Raw genomic sequence first — 17,768 nt, forward strand, 5'->3', positions numbered from 1 at the left:
TAAAGAAGTCAACTGCTTCATTCTCAGAAAATTGATTTAGAACTAAATTGGGAAAGTGATGAACTAAATTCTATCAAAGCTAAATATATGATCTATAACCCAGCTTGGATTTGTGTGCAGGATATCATACTGATACATATATCATAGGCTCAGAGCCATTAGCAAGAATAAATTTTTCTATAATTCTTAATATTTGCAAATCCCTCAGCTAATAATAAAATTCATCTCTTTTAAACATTCAGAATGCTGCCGCCAAGTCAAATTTGTAATCAATTTGAGTTTTATATATTCTTAGCCTCATTTGAATATTATAAAACCAAGCAATAGATAGAGAATAAAATGAAAGAGCAAGTGTACAGCACAGTCCTGCATTAATTCACAGTTCTTAAAAATACATGAAGAGGAAGGGCAGAGGAATAAAATTAATGGAAGTATATGCCATGACAGCACAAAAACCATCTGTGGCATCCTTCCAGCATATGAACACAGTGACGCCAATTCTGCTCCTGAAACTAACCTCCCTATGATCTTATTTACCCAAAATGCATTGTGTTATTGCATGTACTCGTGTAATTGTCCCCAGATCAATCCATTCATCTGATTACCATGCTTTATACATTACCAAAAGCATAAATAAATTTAAATAAAAAAAAGCAGATCTGTCACGATAATACAAAGGGTTAGTTCTTGCTTTTTGACTAACTCTTTCTGAAAACTGGTATTCTCCTAGTACATCAGATACTGAAAGAATCCTTTAAATCCAGTTGCCTGTTAGACGAAGAAGACAAGATTCAACATTGAGGTAGGCAAAATACTGGTCTCTCAAAGATGTTCATATTCTGATTCCCAGAACCTGTGAATATATTACCTTACATTGAAAAAGGGATTTTTCAGATTTACAAAGTTAAGGAGCTCAAGATAGAAGATTAACCTGGATTGTCGAGGTAGGTTCAAGGTACTTACAAGGGTCCTCTTAAGTGAAAGAGGCAGGCAGGAGAGTTAGAGTCAGAAAGGAAAAACAATGACAGAAACAGGAAATAAAGAAAGAAAGAAAGAAAGAAAGAAAGAAAGAAAGAAACAGAAAGAAAGGAGGGAGACAAAGAAAGAGAGAAAAAGAGAGAGAGAGTTATTTGCAGATTGTGGCTTTGAAGGTGGATGTAAATTCTATGAATCAAGGAATACTATCAGTTTAGGGAAGCTGGAAAAGGCAACGAAAACAGATTCTCCACTAGAACTTCTTGAGGGGGCTTGGCCCAGCTAACACCTTAATTTCCTCCCAGTGAAACCCATTTTGGACTTTGGATCTCCAGAACTGTAGTAGAATAGATTAGTGCTGTTGTAATCCATTGTAGTTGTGGTAATTTTTTACAGCAGCAATGAGAAACTAACAAGCATTCATTACAAGTACACCTATCTGTCCAGGTCAGAAATTGCTGTACACCAGATACTTTTTAAAGTATGCTTCAGTTCCAGCTCCCCCCAAATTGCACAGATGTATATATACAAATCACTATATGATGGAGCCATCTTTGCCATTACCTTTCATGCCCCAAAGAAGAAATGTCTGCCCACCTATAGGTAAAACCCAGTTTAAATATCCATTTAGATTCTAATCTCTTTTGAGTAACAGGACTGCCATTTCTAATTGTAGTCACTTCTTGTTCCTCTGTTTTCTGCACCCATCACCTCACAGGAAGTACTTTTGATACTGCAGTAGTTATGAATGAACAGAATTTAATCAGAAATTAGATAATCATTAATCTAAAAATATTGCTAGTTTGGGCATATTTGAAAATCTAATCATACTTGCTATTAAACATTTTTTAATTAATTGCTTAGCTTAGAGAATTGGCCAGTTAAAAAAATCAATAATTGAATAAAATGAATTAAATTTCACTGAAATGGTCAAATAAATTAGAACCATTAAAAGCCTGTAGATGATGCATATTTTTACAGCATAAGTCTCTTGTTGGACATTTCCCTAGCACAATCAGACTTATGTTACATTATAATAATGATAGTTATCAGTTAATGAATACCTATTGCATGTTAATCATTGCACATGTATTATCCCATTAATTCTCATAACAGCCATATCTGATGGGTGGTTTAGTCCCATTTTACTGATGAGGAAGTAATGCTCCAAAAACAATATCATATAGTAAGTGGCTGATCCTGAAATTGAGTTCAAGTATTTCTGCATACAAGGTTTTCAACTTTATAAAATCTCTATGTAAATATATTTTCGTTTAAATTTAATGTTTTTATTTCAAGGTAATTTTTTTTTTTTTTTCATTTTGAGACAGAGTCTCACTCTTTTGCCCTGGCTAGAGTGTCGTGGCATCAGCCTACCTCACAGCAACCTCAAACTCCTGGGATCAAGTGATCCTCCTGCCTCACCCTCCCCAATAGCTGGGACTACAGGTATGTGCCACCATGCCTGGCTAATTTTTCTATATATATTTTTACCTGTCTATATAATTTCTTTCAATTTTTGGCAGAGACAGGGTCTCGCTTTTGCTCCGGCTGGTCTCAAACTCCTGAGCTCAAATGATCCACCCGCCTTGGCCTCCCAGAGTGCTAGGATTACAGGCGTGAGCCACCGCGCCCGGCCGAGGTAAATTTTTAATTAAGGGTATGAATCCTCTTTTCTGTTTCCTGAATATCTGCACATAAATAACTTTTTAGACATTGATTTCAGTGTACTCCAGGGATAAATCAAAGGGAAACCAATAAGCTGAATTTCCACAGCTACAAGTGGCTCCTTTTTCATTCTTATAAGCTTGAGTTTAGAATTAGAAATCCCATTCTTTAGCTATGTTGCTTTGTGTATCACAGGGATCAAGCTTGAGAAGGGTTAGGTGTAGACCCAAGTGAACAGGGAAAGGAGTGAACTTGACTGTAAGGGAAGGAAAGCATGAAGCAGGGCCTCTGGCCTTTCTTCCCAGTGATCTGCTGGGGCATGGGAGGTGGTGTCATGCTTTCATCCAAGTGTCCCCTTGTTTAAATATGCATCCCAGGTATACCTTGAGGGTGTCTAGTACACGTTCCTCTTAGGGCTTTAGTCATACATTCAGTAAACATCTGCTTCCAATCTGCTGTTGACCTGGCACAGTAGTCAGGGCTGGGGACAAATTAATCACCATTATATTTGTTCATACACCCCTTGAAAAGACAGGAAAAAAGAAAAACACCAGAGACGTCTTCAGAAAATACAGGTTGTTCTGACCTTATCTCTAAAAAGAGAAATACAACAGGTTGAATCATTTCAATGCTGACTTCTGGAAGAAACACGTTCCCAGATGGCCGGCCCTGCTGCGGGATCTGGCTTGTGTGCAGACACTCCGAGTGGGGCCCTGCTTATGCAGGGTGTCTTGGGGAACTTGGTGGCACACGCTTCACATACCACCCCCCAACCACATTTATTTGTGGAGGGATGAAAATAGATTAAAATGGATAAAGTCCAATCAGACTTGAAGGGGTAGAAATGTCACTTACATGTAGTTGCATAGTGGCTCCGTTTCTCTTTTGATTTTCCCCATGAACCCAGGCAGAGAGTGGCTTCCTCTGCTGGGCTCCCCCAATATTTTGAAATTAGACTTCTATTTGTATTACATTATCACTCTTTACTGTATCTGTGTGCCCCTCTGTTCTCCCCACTTCCCTCATGTTCCACCAGGATGCAAGTTCCTCCAGAACAGGTTTGTAAACCTGTTTTCCATCGACCTCTGTCTTGGGCACTTTCTGCTTGAGGAGGCAGACCCCCGAGGGGTCTAACCACCAGCTCTGGACACAAAGAGCCTAATCGCTGTTCTGTCTCTGACACTTAACTGTTTGACTTTAAGCAACTTGCTTAACCTCTCTTACCTGTTTAATGAGAATTATTAAGAGAACACACCTAAATGGATGCCTGTGAAGAGTGAATGAGATCTTATAAAAGTATAGAGTTTTACATAGTATCTTGCACATAGTAAATAATAAATGCTCACTAGCTTCCAACTACCCTAGCTGTCATTATATATCCCAGGTCTTACTATCCAGTAAGAGTTCATAGATGGAGAGTCTGAAAAGTGATGACATTTTCCCAAATCTCAGAACTAGTAAGTAGCTCGGATGGGACTTGACTGGCCCATCTGAACCAAAGCCTTCTCCCAGGATATCTAGTTCCCCTTTTAAGCCAGGTGTCCACCATGTTGCCTGAAACAAGGAGAACACAACACGTCATGAAAGAACAGATAATTACTAGAGGGGATTGTGACAAGGCAGGTGGCACAGTCCTACTCACATGTTCATAGTGACAGAGAAAACAATATAAAAGAGGAAAAATTACTAAGTCAGGGTCTATGATACTCAGAGTGTTGATTGATCTGTGTTTTTGGCACTGGGTAATGAACCACCAAGCTTTCACCAGTAACCAACATGACAGTCCTCTGAAAATGTAAAGTTTATGAAAACCATCCTAGTATATCACACTTTTGGGAGAGGTCTGCTTTCCCTTCAACCCACCTCCTCAAATGGTTTCTCTTGTTTTTCCCTGCTCTATGTATTTTAGCTAAAAATCACAAAACCATCATGCAAAATTACTCACTTTTGAAATTTCCTAGGAGACCTCTGAGCAGTGGGCCTGGCACAGTGACCCCTGGTGTGGACCAGCCCAGGTGATGATGGCGAGGCCACTCTGTAAGTTCCTGCTGCCCTTGAGGCTACCTAAAGGTATAGCAAAGGAACCTGTATCCCTCATCCATGATTCATTCTACTGTTGCTCTACAAACATGTTGCAAAGCTTTATATTGTGAAGAAAACCCATAAATAAAAAGGTACTGTTATATTTGTTTAGTTTAAATATGGACATTCTTTCTATTTGAGTATTCCTTCTCTTAAATTAATTTCCATATCATTCTTCCTAAAGGCTCTGTTCTAGAAAATTTCAAAATTTCACATCATTCTACATTATTTTATCTCTTACTGAGTTGCTGCCTCTTTGATGTAACTTTTTTTCCTCACCCTTTATTTCCTAATGTATTCTCTTTTCATTCCTACTGCTTCATTTCTGCTTTTTCTTTTCCCAAACCCTGTGATTCTCAGCTCTCCAAATCCTCCTTTATGTGCGGCTAAGTTAGTGGGGCCAGTGCCCTTGTGAGGAGAATTTCATCTTCTTTCCGGTTTTCTAGGCTAGAAATGCAAACTTGAGAAACAGCAAGCAAGCAGCTCACCTCCTCAGCCTTGGAGAGACAGCGATCAAGCTCAGTCTGAGTAACAGCAAATGTGCATGTTTCTGCAACACTGCTTAAAACATCCACCAGTACCCCTAAAACCATCATCAGGGCCTCCAGAAAACACAGAAAGTGATTTCATTCTGGGGTCAAAGCAGTTCACTGGTAGCTGAATGACTCATGCATACTAGCTTAAATAAAATCTGTCTTTTCCTAAAATGATCAACATTTGTCTCTCGTAGGCTTTGAAAAATTCCATATGAAGCTAGTTCATGTGTACTGAACTGTTTTGTTTAGCTCAAAGTATGCTGTTGGCATTCAACAGAACAAGAAACTAGCAGCAGTAATGTGATGGAGATGAATCTCTAATAATTTGCAGCTTTGAAACACATCTTCCTGGCATGCTCGTCTTTAAGTTGTTTCAGTGTAGACAGAGGTAGGAAAGTTAATTATTTACCAACTAAATAATTTTTGTGCTAAAAGCATTCTGGAGGACCCAGAGACTTTTGGATCTGTTTTTAGGAATTTCCTGATTCTTCACCCTCTTGCCAACTTCCACCTCTCTGTTAAGGTCAGCATCTGAAATTTATTCTGAAAAATGATATTAAAAGAAAGCCCAAATCATCAAATTCTAACTTTCACCAGCTTGGAAATAGGTGATGTGGCAGCTTTTATTCTACCAATCACACTTTTTCTTTAACTAATAAAATGTATTTAATTCAATCCAACTTTTGTCTTAGAGAAATCAGTCCCTGAATTTACAGAAACTCTTTTCAATGATCTTAAGTAAGTCTTTGTTTAAAATGCTTTCTCTGCCTAAGTCCACAAACAGCAGCATACTTTGATATTTGTTTACTTTTGAACTTAATGACTGACAGAATTGATCAAAGAAAGAAAACCTCATTAATTCCACATGCTTTCTTTACTGAGCATTATTTGGAAAGCTAAGCAATCAGGGAGAAAAGTGAAAATGCTTAAATAATGCAACATTGCTTGTTGAAAAACCTACTCTTCTGGAAGTAAATTCACTCTTTCAGAGCAGCGATGTACTTCGAATAATTCTACATAAAGCCTTTAAGAGTTTCAAAACAATGTTATCTTTAATCACTTAATCTTGGGTAGGAAGATAAAACTGCTGAATGTTACAGAGAAATGTTAAGAAAACATGTAGAATATTTTTTTTTTTTTAACCAGGCTTTAGGCTCTAAATTAAGAGATAATTGGCATCTTGTCCAAATATTTGTACTGTCACAACTTCTTTCTGATTACTCTTCATCCATAATTGTAGGGGACACTGGATAATCCTATACACATTTTAAACAAGTTTTTTTTTTTTTTTTAATTTAGAACAGGGATGTTTATAAATTAAAGCTATACTAGATTTATTGTATCAAAACTCTGAATCAATGAATTTGGGTGGTTTCTATTGAGATATCGTCAACTGAGAGATACTTTTCTTAGCTGTGTCCAGTCTTTCAATAAGCCCATCAAAGGCATTCCTCATTTTTGTTACAGTGCTTTTAATCTCTAGCGTACCTTTTGGGTTCTCTATTAGAATTTTCATCTCTCTGCTTACATTGCCCATCTGTTCTTGCACACTTTCTACTTTATCCATTAGGAACTTTAGCATATTAATCATAGTTGTTTTAAATTTCTGGGTTACTCTCCCTTGTAACCAGTAACATGACCCAAATACCCTTTGCATATAAACGAAGCATGTAATTTCAAAAGAAAGAGATGATGTCATATTCCTAATGATATGCTAGTGCTAGAGACAGTCTGAAGAGTGGAAGTAATTTAATAGTCTTCACTGCTTATGATGCACATGGAGCGCATAGTTAGTCAGTATCATCATCTCTTAATTTATTCACAGTTATTTATCTTTAAAAATTTGGCACTGGCCTTTGTTTCTTTTCCCTCAGATTCAAAACCTAATCAGTTAAGTGCACCATAAGTGGAAGAACTCAGTTTATAATGCTTATTTTATATCTGTTTTTAAAGGGCAAAGTATAAAAATCAGCTTTTAAATGTTATTCAGATTGGAGCCTGCTCTTTTCCATGTACTCTACGACAATAACATCTGTGAACAACAAAGAATCTATACTTGCAAACAAGTTTTCCTTAACCGATGGTATTTAAATTCAAGTGCAATAGAAGTTAGGGGTGATGATTATAAAAAGAAATTTAAAAATCATTATACATTGGGCTTCTTTGTAAAATTCCATATGAAACTAGGCTTTTGCAGCTTTAAAGGAGTTTGAATTACTTTCCTAAACTTTATTCCTTTTAGGCAACAAAATCTTGGGCAGATGGACAGGTCATTTCAACTTAGTGGGATCTCCCATGACATTAAGACAACTCACCTGAAAAGAAACTCAGGCTGCAAAGTTAAGCATTTATTTGCTTTAAAAGTTATTTTTAAAATTTCAGACACTTAGATATAACTATAGGTTATTAACCACTTGCCAGCAACTCAGCATCAGTTTCTGTCTCTAAATTTTCCAATACTCTGCATAACTGTATCTACCATGATTTCAGTCAAAGACTCTCCTAGTTTCATCATTTTACAAACTGTCAACAGACACATTGTGAATACAGAAGGTGAGCCACCACACAGTGGCCAGAAATGATCCTTACAGCCTCCTTACCTGTGGGCCTGGGGAAAATACAAGGCACTTCCAAGGATGATATGCTCGTGCTTTCCCTAACAGTGGGTGGCATAGCCTTCCCTATTATTTTTGCAAAACTGGTTATTAAATTTTTATTATTACTTGGAACTAAAATTTTTAGATCTCCAAGACACAAACTGATGGTTGAGATTAAAATAGCCAGCTTCACAAGTATTTAACATTTAACATAATGACATAAACAGTGGGTGCCCATTAAGCATTTATTGAATGAATTTGTCTTGGAATAATATTGCAAAATTCAATGCCCATCTTTTCATGGTTTCTGTTGATGGATTTTGTTACCTTCTGTCTTCTACTTTTTTTTTTTTTTGAAGAGTAGAAAACAAGCTTTAAATTCTGCAACAGCAGTTATTAAGCAACACTGAGAAGTTATGTGAAAGTTGGGATTAGAGCTTCCAGGAAAGAGCAAAAATAAATACCTTGCCTGTGAACCTGTAAGTCTCCCACAACGAGATTCAGCTCTTCACCCAAAATGCTCAGCAGGGCACCACATAAGCAGGTGAAAATTAGAACTGTGCAAAATGTTTGCTTGGAAAATGAAACCAGTCAAATTTGGGCTTCCTTCCAAATTTAATTTCTGCCAGAATTTCTCCAGTTATTACATAGATGCAGAAAGCATTTAGAAATATTATAGCTAAAAATTTCCAAATACATTTATGTCCCCATCATATTTTACTCCAGAAGAGAATAACTAGCCTTCCCAGCCCAATGAGCCAAGTACAGACAGAACGTGCAAACACCCTCACACATACACACACACACACACACACACACACACATGCTTTCTTTGGAGGAAAGATTAATCAGGAGCAGTATCTGCCTTGCTTTGCAGGATCTAGGAAGAAGACCTCAGTAGGTTTCAGGGTGTCCCAGTACACTCTTGAGTTGGAAGCCTGCTAAGCAAAGCAGATGTGACACTGAGCCCTAAGTCCCATTCACCAGCAGTACAGGGACTCAGGAAATGTTATAAACCTCACCAAGCCTTACACTTGGTTATCATTGCAAAAAAACATAGAAGGAGGAATTCAAAATGCTGATGCCTTCCAGTACTCTCTGCATCATATTTTACAAAATCTCAAACCTGAGCATCGAGTTGGTGAGTGGCTTAGACTGGTCACAGAAATAACACTCCTCTATTGTGATCAATCTCCTGAAACACACACAAACACACACACATACACAAATCCTGACATCCAACCACGTATAGTTTTCAGGATTTCATCCCAGTCTTCCTTTTTCGTCTTACCACACATACTCCACCAGCTCTCAGCTTCATCCATACTACACCCAAGGTACATCTCTAGTTAACTGTTTAGTTCCTAATATTATGTTGCCAAAACTTTTAAAATTCAACATGGCTTTAAAAAAATGCTACCCACAAACTTATTCCATCCTCGAATTTTTCAGTTGTGTATCAGAATAGAGAACATCTGGGATTATCAGGAATTAATGATGACTCTAATGATAAGGAGTAATAAGGAGTCAGTTAAAAGTGAATAAAATGATGAGTATTAGTGTATGTACAAACCCACCAACCTTTATCTCTCTCTCACACACCCACACACATGCAAACACATAGACATACACACACATGGCAGCCTGGAAATTGGAGCAAAATAACAGATTATGGAAAAATGTTGAATTGGCTTTCAGTAAAGTGGATTTAGCCCACAATGTGGGAACACATGAACCAGGGGCCATGGAAGGGCTCGCTGCTCAAATTTGCAGGCTGAGTGGGCATTAGGTCTACCTCAGCTCCTCTAAGTTCTCAAACCTTCCCCTGAAAGCCCAGAGTCAGAAGCTTTCAACACACCTGAATCATCCTTGGCCTTTGTTCTGAAATGTGTGCCCTGGTCTCACAGGCTCCATCCTATCTTGCTCCTAGACCTCCTTACTTCTGATCTTGTGATCTGATTTTCTGTTTATGGCTTAATTTCATCCCTTGAACCTGATGCATTGCACCCTTCTACAGACTTATAATTTTTTTATTTCTGTTCAACTGTGGGTTTCTTCCTTGCCTTCTCTACTTTGGGACTCCATGATAAACAGTCTGGTCTCCACAGACCCACCTTCCAGTGCTTTCCTCCTGGGTGAGAGCTCTTCATCTATCCTTTCTCAGACACTAGAAGTGACTATAGGACACGGAGAGTTGAAGCCAGTAGGGCAGAAGGGGCTGCTGAGCGGGACATGCTGAGAACGTGGAGAATGTTCTGAAGGTCAAGATCAGTTTCAGTTGAAAAGGAGGAGTGGAAGACATATTAAGAAAGAAAACTCTGCTCAGAGAGAATATTTCAAGAGTCCAAGAACTAGGTCAAAGTGGTGTCTCAGTCCACAGTGTGGTGAGCTGCTATATCACAAAAGAGACTGGGATAGTTAGGGTGCAGGTGGTTGAAAAATCTGCTCTTTTGAAGTCATGTGATGTTGACATCTCCAAGGATAACAGAAAGTTTACCCATTTCAAATGTTGGAATGATTATAATAGAAAGGGGCACTAGATGCCTTTCTACAACACCAGAGAGGACAGAAATCTAATTTGAGCTGTAGAGTGCATCTGTGAAAGGGAAGGGCACCTTTAACAAGAGAACAACCTGTTAAATCGGGTGCACAACTTTCTCTCTTAAACAGTTTCTATTTATTTATTTATTTATTTATTTATTTTTTGAGACAGAGTCTCACTTTGTTGCCAGGCTAGAGTGCCGTGGAGTCAGCCTAGCTCACAGCAACCTCAAACTCCTGGGCTCAAGCGATCCTACTGCCTCAGCCTCCTGATAAAGTTTTCAGTGTGTTGCTATTTTTAATGTTCAGCATGTAGGGTAACTCAGTACTTTATATTTCTGTCTTGCTTCCTGAAATTTATTAATAATGGTTATTATATTAGTCTCATATTTTAATAATGATAATAGTGATATTAATAACAAAAGTTTATATGGCACTTACTATATGCCCAGCACTAATGTTTTAGTCAATTTATGAATATAAATTTATTTACTCTACAAAACAACCTTATGAGATAGCTACTCTTAGTACCTCTATTTTCAGATGAAGAAATGAGTCACAGAGTTGTTAATTTGCCACGGCCAACCAGTAGGTAAGTGTCAGAGACAGAATTCAGACCAAGGCAGTCTGTTTCCAATGTCTGTGTTCAAACAATTAGTGTTAAACTGACAGCATTTCTGACTTTCCAGTAAAGTGTTATGTGGAGCTCATCTGGAACCTCTTCTGGCTCTAGGAGATGACGTTTTTGTGATTCTAGAAAGCTGAGGACACTTCACACATTTCAAGGATGATTATAATGCTGAGGTTAAGGAAAATATTCCAGAAGTCGTTAATAGAAATGAAATAAAAAATAAGGAAGGAGAAAGGGAGAGAGAGAGAGAACATAGCACATCATTTGGGAAAATTTTCTAGGTTGGATCAAAGTTTAAAGATGGTATCAATAATGAAATTATATATATAAACCCCTGTAATTCCTTTTCTATATCTACCCCTAGAAGAATAATCCTATAGAAAACTTTTACAATTATTATTACTATTTAGCTTGAAACTTTCTTAATACAAAAATTATATTTACAAAATTCTGGGTAAGGCTCTCTACTCAAGGTTATACAAAGAATAAAAAGAGGTGTCATTATGGATGCTACTGTGGTTATTGGTTGTTATGTGAGGACTAGCCTCATTCTTTGAGCATCCAAATGGACTTTGAGAGTATGAAAGAAATGGAGAACAATATAAAAGCATAGACAGCACAATGCTTTACAGAAAAGAATATATATATATGCACATACACATTCATATACATATGTATCTGTGTATATATATGAAGATAATTGAGCATAATTGAAAGAAATGATAATAATATAATGACAAAGTCAAGAAGCTGTGACTAGGAGAATTGAAATGGTGAAGTAAACCAAAGAGGGGAAAACTGAAGCTTGAGGTAACTTATTGCTTCTATTTAAAAGGTAGAGTATTAGAAACTGAAAATAGTAGTTTTGAATCGACAGCTTCAATAGCTAAACTAGATCTTTTGAGAAACAAAAGGGCATTCTTAAATAAAAACATGACTTCTGAATATCATGGCTCTGAAATTTTGCAGAGTAAAAGTTGTGGCTGTTGTCCAGCCCTGGATGACGAAGTGAGGATGAATCTTGAAGCTATTTCCGTTCCAGAATGAGTCAGTGACTGAAAGTGGACATGCACTAGTACAGTTCCATTCCTAAAAATAAATATTTTTGAGGCCTCCAGGACTCAGATGACTAGCATATTTTCTGCTAAAGAAGTCAAGAGTCTAATGAAGTTCTGTTCCCACTCTGAGCTTCCTGAGATGGTACAGAGAAAGGAAGGAGGTGACCAAGGTGTTGATTGATACTAGTTGCTTTTCCTCTGCCTGTCCCCTGTCCTATTTCCTGTGTTCCAATTGGAAACTACTGCTGGACTTTACCCTAGTAGCTGACTTCTACCCTATAAAGTGTCCAGGAAAATGGCTCTGGATGCAACAGAAGCAGAGACAGCGAATTTTACATAAAACTTGTAGCTGGAATTGACAAACCTTTAATAATATGAACACATTAACTATATATTGTCCCTTTCCCAGAATATTCCAATATCCAGAATATTGATAATGTGACCTTTGAGTCCATATTCAAAAATTTCAACTTACAAAAAGGGCAAATCAAAGGGTGATCCTTAACTTTACAACAAAAGATTTTTCACTATTTTCCTGGAGCACTTGATTGCTATAATTGTTTACAAACTTCTGATTCTTTGTCAAAATGGCTTACTGGTTAGATGATCTAAAGCTCAGTACTTATGATGACAGAGCCTACTAAAAACAAAACAAAAAAATCAACAGAGATATTAATAAATTACCTGTGAAGTTATAACGCAATCAAATGGGGGAAATGTTCAAAATTTAATGTTCATAGTTGTCAAAAACCCAGTAACTTTATAATGTGAGGTCTATCTACATTTTATTTCAATACAGTTAAGTTCCTATGAATTATAAGATGAAATAGTATAATACCATTGTTATTTGAACATTATTTTATATTCAATTCATATTTATTAAACTTTAAATGGAAAACACGTTTTGAAACCATTTATAATAATGCCAGAATGTGCTTTTTAAAATTAGTGGTGATACATGCTTCTTTTCCTTTTTCCTTTTTCTTTTTTAGCTTTTCTATGTTGGTAACTACTAACTTAATTCGTTTAGTAATATACATGCTGATATATTCAGATTTTGGAGGAAGATGCCATTGGATTTTTGACTAACACAGAAACTTCCCAAAATAAACTCTTTCAGTATTATATTTAAGACATATATATGCCAGGAGCAATTTGGCAATTATTTACTTTTGAACAACCAGACATTTCTAAAGCATTCAGTTCACTAAGCCACAAGGCTATAGTCTGTGTACAATTAGAAAAACATGAAAGACAAAGATCAACTTGAAGGCTTGCCAAAAAGAGCAGTGACAAGTGATGTGTCCAATGACAAGTGGGGGGGGGTGTTGGTGAGAATCTTATCTAGCAAAGATGAACAAATTTAAATGTTTAGTAAAATTAAAAAATAAACCAATCATCATCTTTTGAGTTTTAGCAGAATATGTGGATCAGGTCTTCTTTTCCACAATTTGTCCTAATTTAAGAGTAACAGGAAATGCAAAATGAAAAGTAACAAAAGGCTACTGCTGGAAGGATAAGGCTTTACAGATATACCTGGAATTGGATCCCAAGTGGTGGGAGTGGGGTGGGGTGGGGTGGGCTTGATGTTGTATGGCACAAAGATTTGCAGAATGACATGTTGCACACAAATGTAAATCAAGAGAGTTGGTTTCTAGTTCTCTGTGCCTTATGTGAATTACTAGTCAGCATTACTGTGTCTCAGTTTTCTTAATCTAGAATTTAAAGGAGTTAAACCAAATAGTTACTGAGGTTCTTTGTGTTATCTATGTAATAAATTCCTTTTATCCTGAGAACATTTAAAAAAGTACAACTTCTCTACCAGGAATGTGGATTCCCTACTGTACTGCTCACTGGCAGATTATTTTTATGCCACTATTTAGGCCCACAAATTCCTAAGAGTCATTAAATATGGCCACATTTTTGTTTGATGTACCAAAACTGATACAAATAATGGATTGGAGTTGTTGATTTTTAACATTTTTAAAGAAATCAAAACCTTTGCTGTTTTCATTGCCTAACTGTCTAATTGCCATTGTTCTTTGTGCTCTTACTGATTATATTGTACAAATGGAAAAATAGGTTAGTTAAATTTGCAAGGGGTGGATTGCAATGATTAGTAAAACACATAGTATGCAATTTTTACTCTGGAATTCATAGGTGGCATTTCAAATAAGGAGAAAGCCACATTATGAACATATGTGATATAATAAAAAAATAAATAGTTTGGTCTTTGTCCCCAGTTTCTGACACAGAAATCCTTGGAGTTCTCCTGAGTGGTAGTGTCTTTTGTATGCTAGTGAGATGATTCATGGCAGTTTGGGGTGTGGTAGTGGGTGGGGAAGTAGCTTCAGAATGGGGGCTGGTTGCCAGATAAATCAATCAAGTGATTAGAAGGTTAGGACTTTCAGCCCCACCTTCGACCTCTGAGAAGAGGAAAGGAGCTGGAGATTGAGTTCAATAGGCAATGGTCAGTGATTTAGTCAATCATGCCTTGTATAAGGAAACCTTCATAAATACCCTAAATGACAGGATTTAGTGACCTTCCAGACTGGTGAACATAGGAAGTGCTGGGAGGGTGGCATGTTCAGTTAAGGCAAGGTGGCTGTGCACCTCCCCTGCACCTCTCAATACCTTGCCCTGTGCATCTCTTCCATTTGTCTGTTCCTGAATTGCACCCTTTATACTACACCAGTAATAGTAAATAGAATACCTTTCTGAGTTCTGTGGGCCATTCCAGTGAATTATTGAACTGAAGAGGAGTCATGGGAACCCCTTAATCACCAGAAATATTGGTAGAAATGTTGGTAGTCTGGGCATCCCATTTGGGCTGCCATCTGAAATGGGGGTTAATTTTGTGGGACTTAACCTCTGGGATTTTTGCTAAGCCCTGGAGTTAGTGTCAGAATTGAATTGAATCATACGACACCCCGTTTGGTGTTAGAGAATTAATTGAAGAATTGGTTGGTGTTGGAAAAGACACATTTGATGTCACAAGTAGTGTCAGGAAACAGACAAGGCAACAAACATATCACATAGTCTTACAAAGACCACGCACTTATATGGAATATATCAATGTTCTAAAAAAGTCATTAATGAATCAGAAAAGGCTGAAGTTACCACTCTGTGAGGGATGGACTTGTGATTTGAATGAGCCAGTGTTCGCTTCAGAAGCAGGGAAAAACAAATTACAATTTAATTAAATTTCAAAGTGTATCTTGAATGCTTTCAAAAGAAGGAGTGGGAAGCAAATAAAAATGACAATGCAATGTCAATTAAGTTCATCCCCCACAGATTGTTCAATCAAAAATTTTGGAACTATGCTGTCAGGCACTTAGGAAGTGTCTGCCCTGCTCTATAGATTCCCCAATCTAGACATGACTCCCAGCTATCACACAGGCCTTGCAAAATGGTCTCTTTTAATACCCAAAGGTGTGTGTGTGTGTATGTGCGCGCGTGTATGAGAGAGATAGAGAAAGAGAGAAAGAAAGAGAGACTGGGAAACAGAGACAAAGTATCAGTTCCTAGTACTGAAGTTACCAAAAGAGTCCAACTGCAAATTACTTCATCATAAGTATTATTTTACCAAGTAAGTAAAAAGAATACTAATGTGCAGAAGTTTTTCAAATGTGATGAGAGGCTGGAAGTGATAGAATAGTGGGCAGCTTTAAACTATAAACAACAGTACATTATCCATGAACTTTCTGAGCTTTTTATCAGAAGTAAAGCTGCAGAAAGGCAACACTCTCCTCTTCTATAATCACAAAAGACATGAGGCCTGAGCTGACATTCTTGACATGAACATTTTCTGAAATAAAGCCCTCTGTCATCATTAAAGAAGGCCTAATTTTATTTTTTCAGGTGGTTGACGTAAGCCGTGTCTCAAAGATGCCCAACACCAGAAGAAAGCAGAAACATTTAATCCAAACTCCAGACTGCATTTTTCCCAGACAGCTGGCACTTTGCCATATTGCAGACATCTGAAATGCTGATTGACTTTTAAGAATGCATCTAGTTGTTAGTTTACATGTTGATAGCAAGAGGAAAAATATTCAAAGATTAGGCAGAGGAGCAGAGAAATATTTCAGCATAAAATTCAGGACTTTCTAATTTCTGACCCAATATTTTTGCCACTCCATAATATCTTCTAAAACTCAAAACAGGTGCTCTTTCATATTAAAATTCATGGCTCCGAATGTTGGCAAGGTAAATATTTCACTTGTCCTTTGGCATCCTGCACTTGAAATTTTAAAATAATTCAGACTACGCATAGCTCATCAGTGACCAAATAGAGCTCCGGTAAAAAATAAAATATCTTTTGGTTCAGCACCAGCTGGCTAAATATATACCCTGTATTATGTAATCTTAAAGTGTCCTTGCTTTTAGTTGATGTCTTAAGACATTCTGTTATAATGCCTCTCCCAAGTCACTTCAGTCTCTAACATCTTAATACTTAAGGCACAACAGGACCAAATTAAGGTGTTTACAGGCAATCGAAGACAGAAAAAATCCATTTGAAGCACTATGTAGGGCATGATACCTTTAAAGTAAAATCTCAGTCCTCTCTGTTTAAGGTTGTAGTTACTATAATTAGGGCTGGCAGATCCAACTGGCAGTGCTTTTCTTAATTCTGCAAAACATGTAAGAACCTGATTCTTTAATCTCACTCCAGTAATACTCCCAGAGGAGATGAGGCTACGGCTGGAGCAAGAACTACGAAATCAAACTAAGGCTGGAAAAGCATAATTTTTATACATTTCTCCGTGTAAGCTGCAACAGTTGGAAATATTTTAAACTCTTCCTTTCCCTCACCAAATTCCAAGAAGTACAGTTTATGTTTTTTTAATATATTCGTTCAATTTCTGCTCATAAATGACAAACTAATTTTTTTTTCCAGTTTTCCCTGTTAGCTGTAAGTTGTTGAATTTTAACTCATGGGTATTTAAGAAGTTGGTGCATTCTGTTAATACTTCAATATTAAATACAAAAATACTGTTTTGCAAAGAGACTAATATACGAAGCCCTAAATGTTATAATATAAAGCAATGCTAAATATTACCATAAAAGCAAAATCCAAATGAATATTTTCTTTTATGCTGATTACAATTTGACCTACGGTCCTCATTGACATTAAGTAACCAGCAAGAGCATTTTACAACCCTGGAAGCAGACATGTATCGATGACTATATTATACATACCTTTTGCAATGTTTGGATTTAACACCAAGTTCGTGGAGATAGTATATGTCTTTATAGTTCTTCGTAGACTAGTTTCCTCCTTTGTTTTGTGTACAGCAAATTTCCCAGTCCCCTGAAAGCAACTGGTGGAGTGGAGGCCGGCTCCACTGAAGGGTCTATGAAGCGAGTAGATGGGACGGCTGAATTTATTTTAGCTGTGAGTCCAAAGGATGTAACTTGGCACCTATTTTTAGGAACTGAACTCTGTATAGGTGGGGCCTGAGTCAACCACTCTTTTCAGAAGAGTGACTCTGAGGCCACCCTGCCTCATAGTGTCCCGGGGAATGTATGCATGGCTCTAACACATGTGCAGTCAATCAAATTCCCTTCTGCCACCGTGACCACCAAGCCAAATCTGCACTTTTGAACAGCCTACAAAATAACCGGCACAGATGAGGAAAAGGAAGGATTAAATCCCTTGAATTACTTGCATTTGTTTTAA

At 37.2% G+C, this 17,768-nt stretch overlaps 1 protein-coding gene across 3 annotated transcripts in view; it reads right to left on the bottom strand.

Moving 5' to 3' along the window:
• The window catches only part of XIRP2 (xin actin binding repeat containing 2), a 265,641-nt gene that overhangs the window by 53,550 nt on the left and 194,323 nt on the right, over positions 1-17,768 (bottom strand). For 2 of the 3 annotated variants that reach the window (XM_069471811.1, XM_069471801.1), the window contains exon 1: positions 17,288-17,446. The exons of the other annotated variant lie outside the window; for it this stretch is intronic. The gene's annotated coding sequence lies outside the window, so the exon portion shown is untranslated. Of the gene's footprint in view, positions 1-17,287; positions 17,447-17,768 lie in introns of those variants that run through there. 3 annotated transcript variants of the gene reach the window in all.

The sequence above is a fragment of the Eulemur rufifrons genome, chromosome 1, assembly GCF_041146395.1.
Source record: "Eulemur rufifrons isolate Redbay chromosome 1, OSU_ERuf_1, whole genome shotgun sequence".
Taxonomy (NCBI): domain Eukaryota; kingdom Metazoa; phylum Chordata; class Mammalia; order Primates; family Lemuridae; genus Eulemur; species Eulemur rufifrons.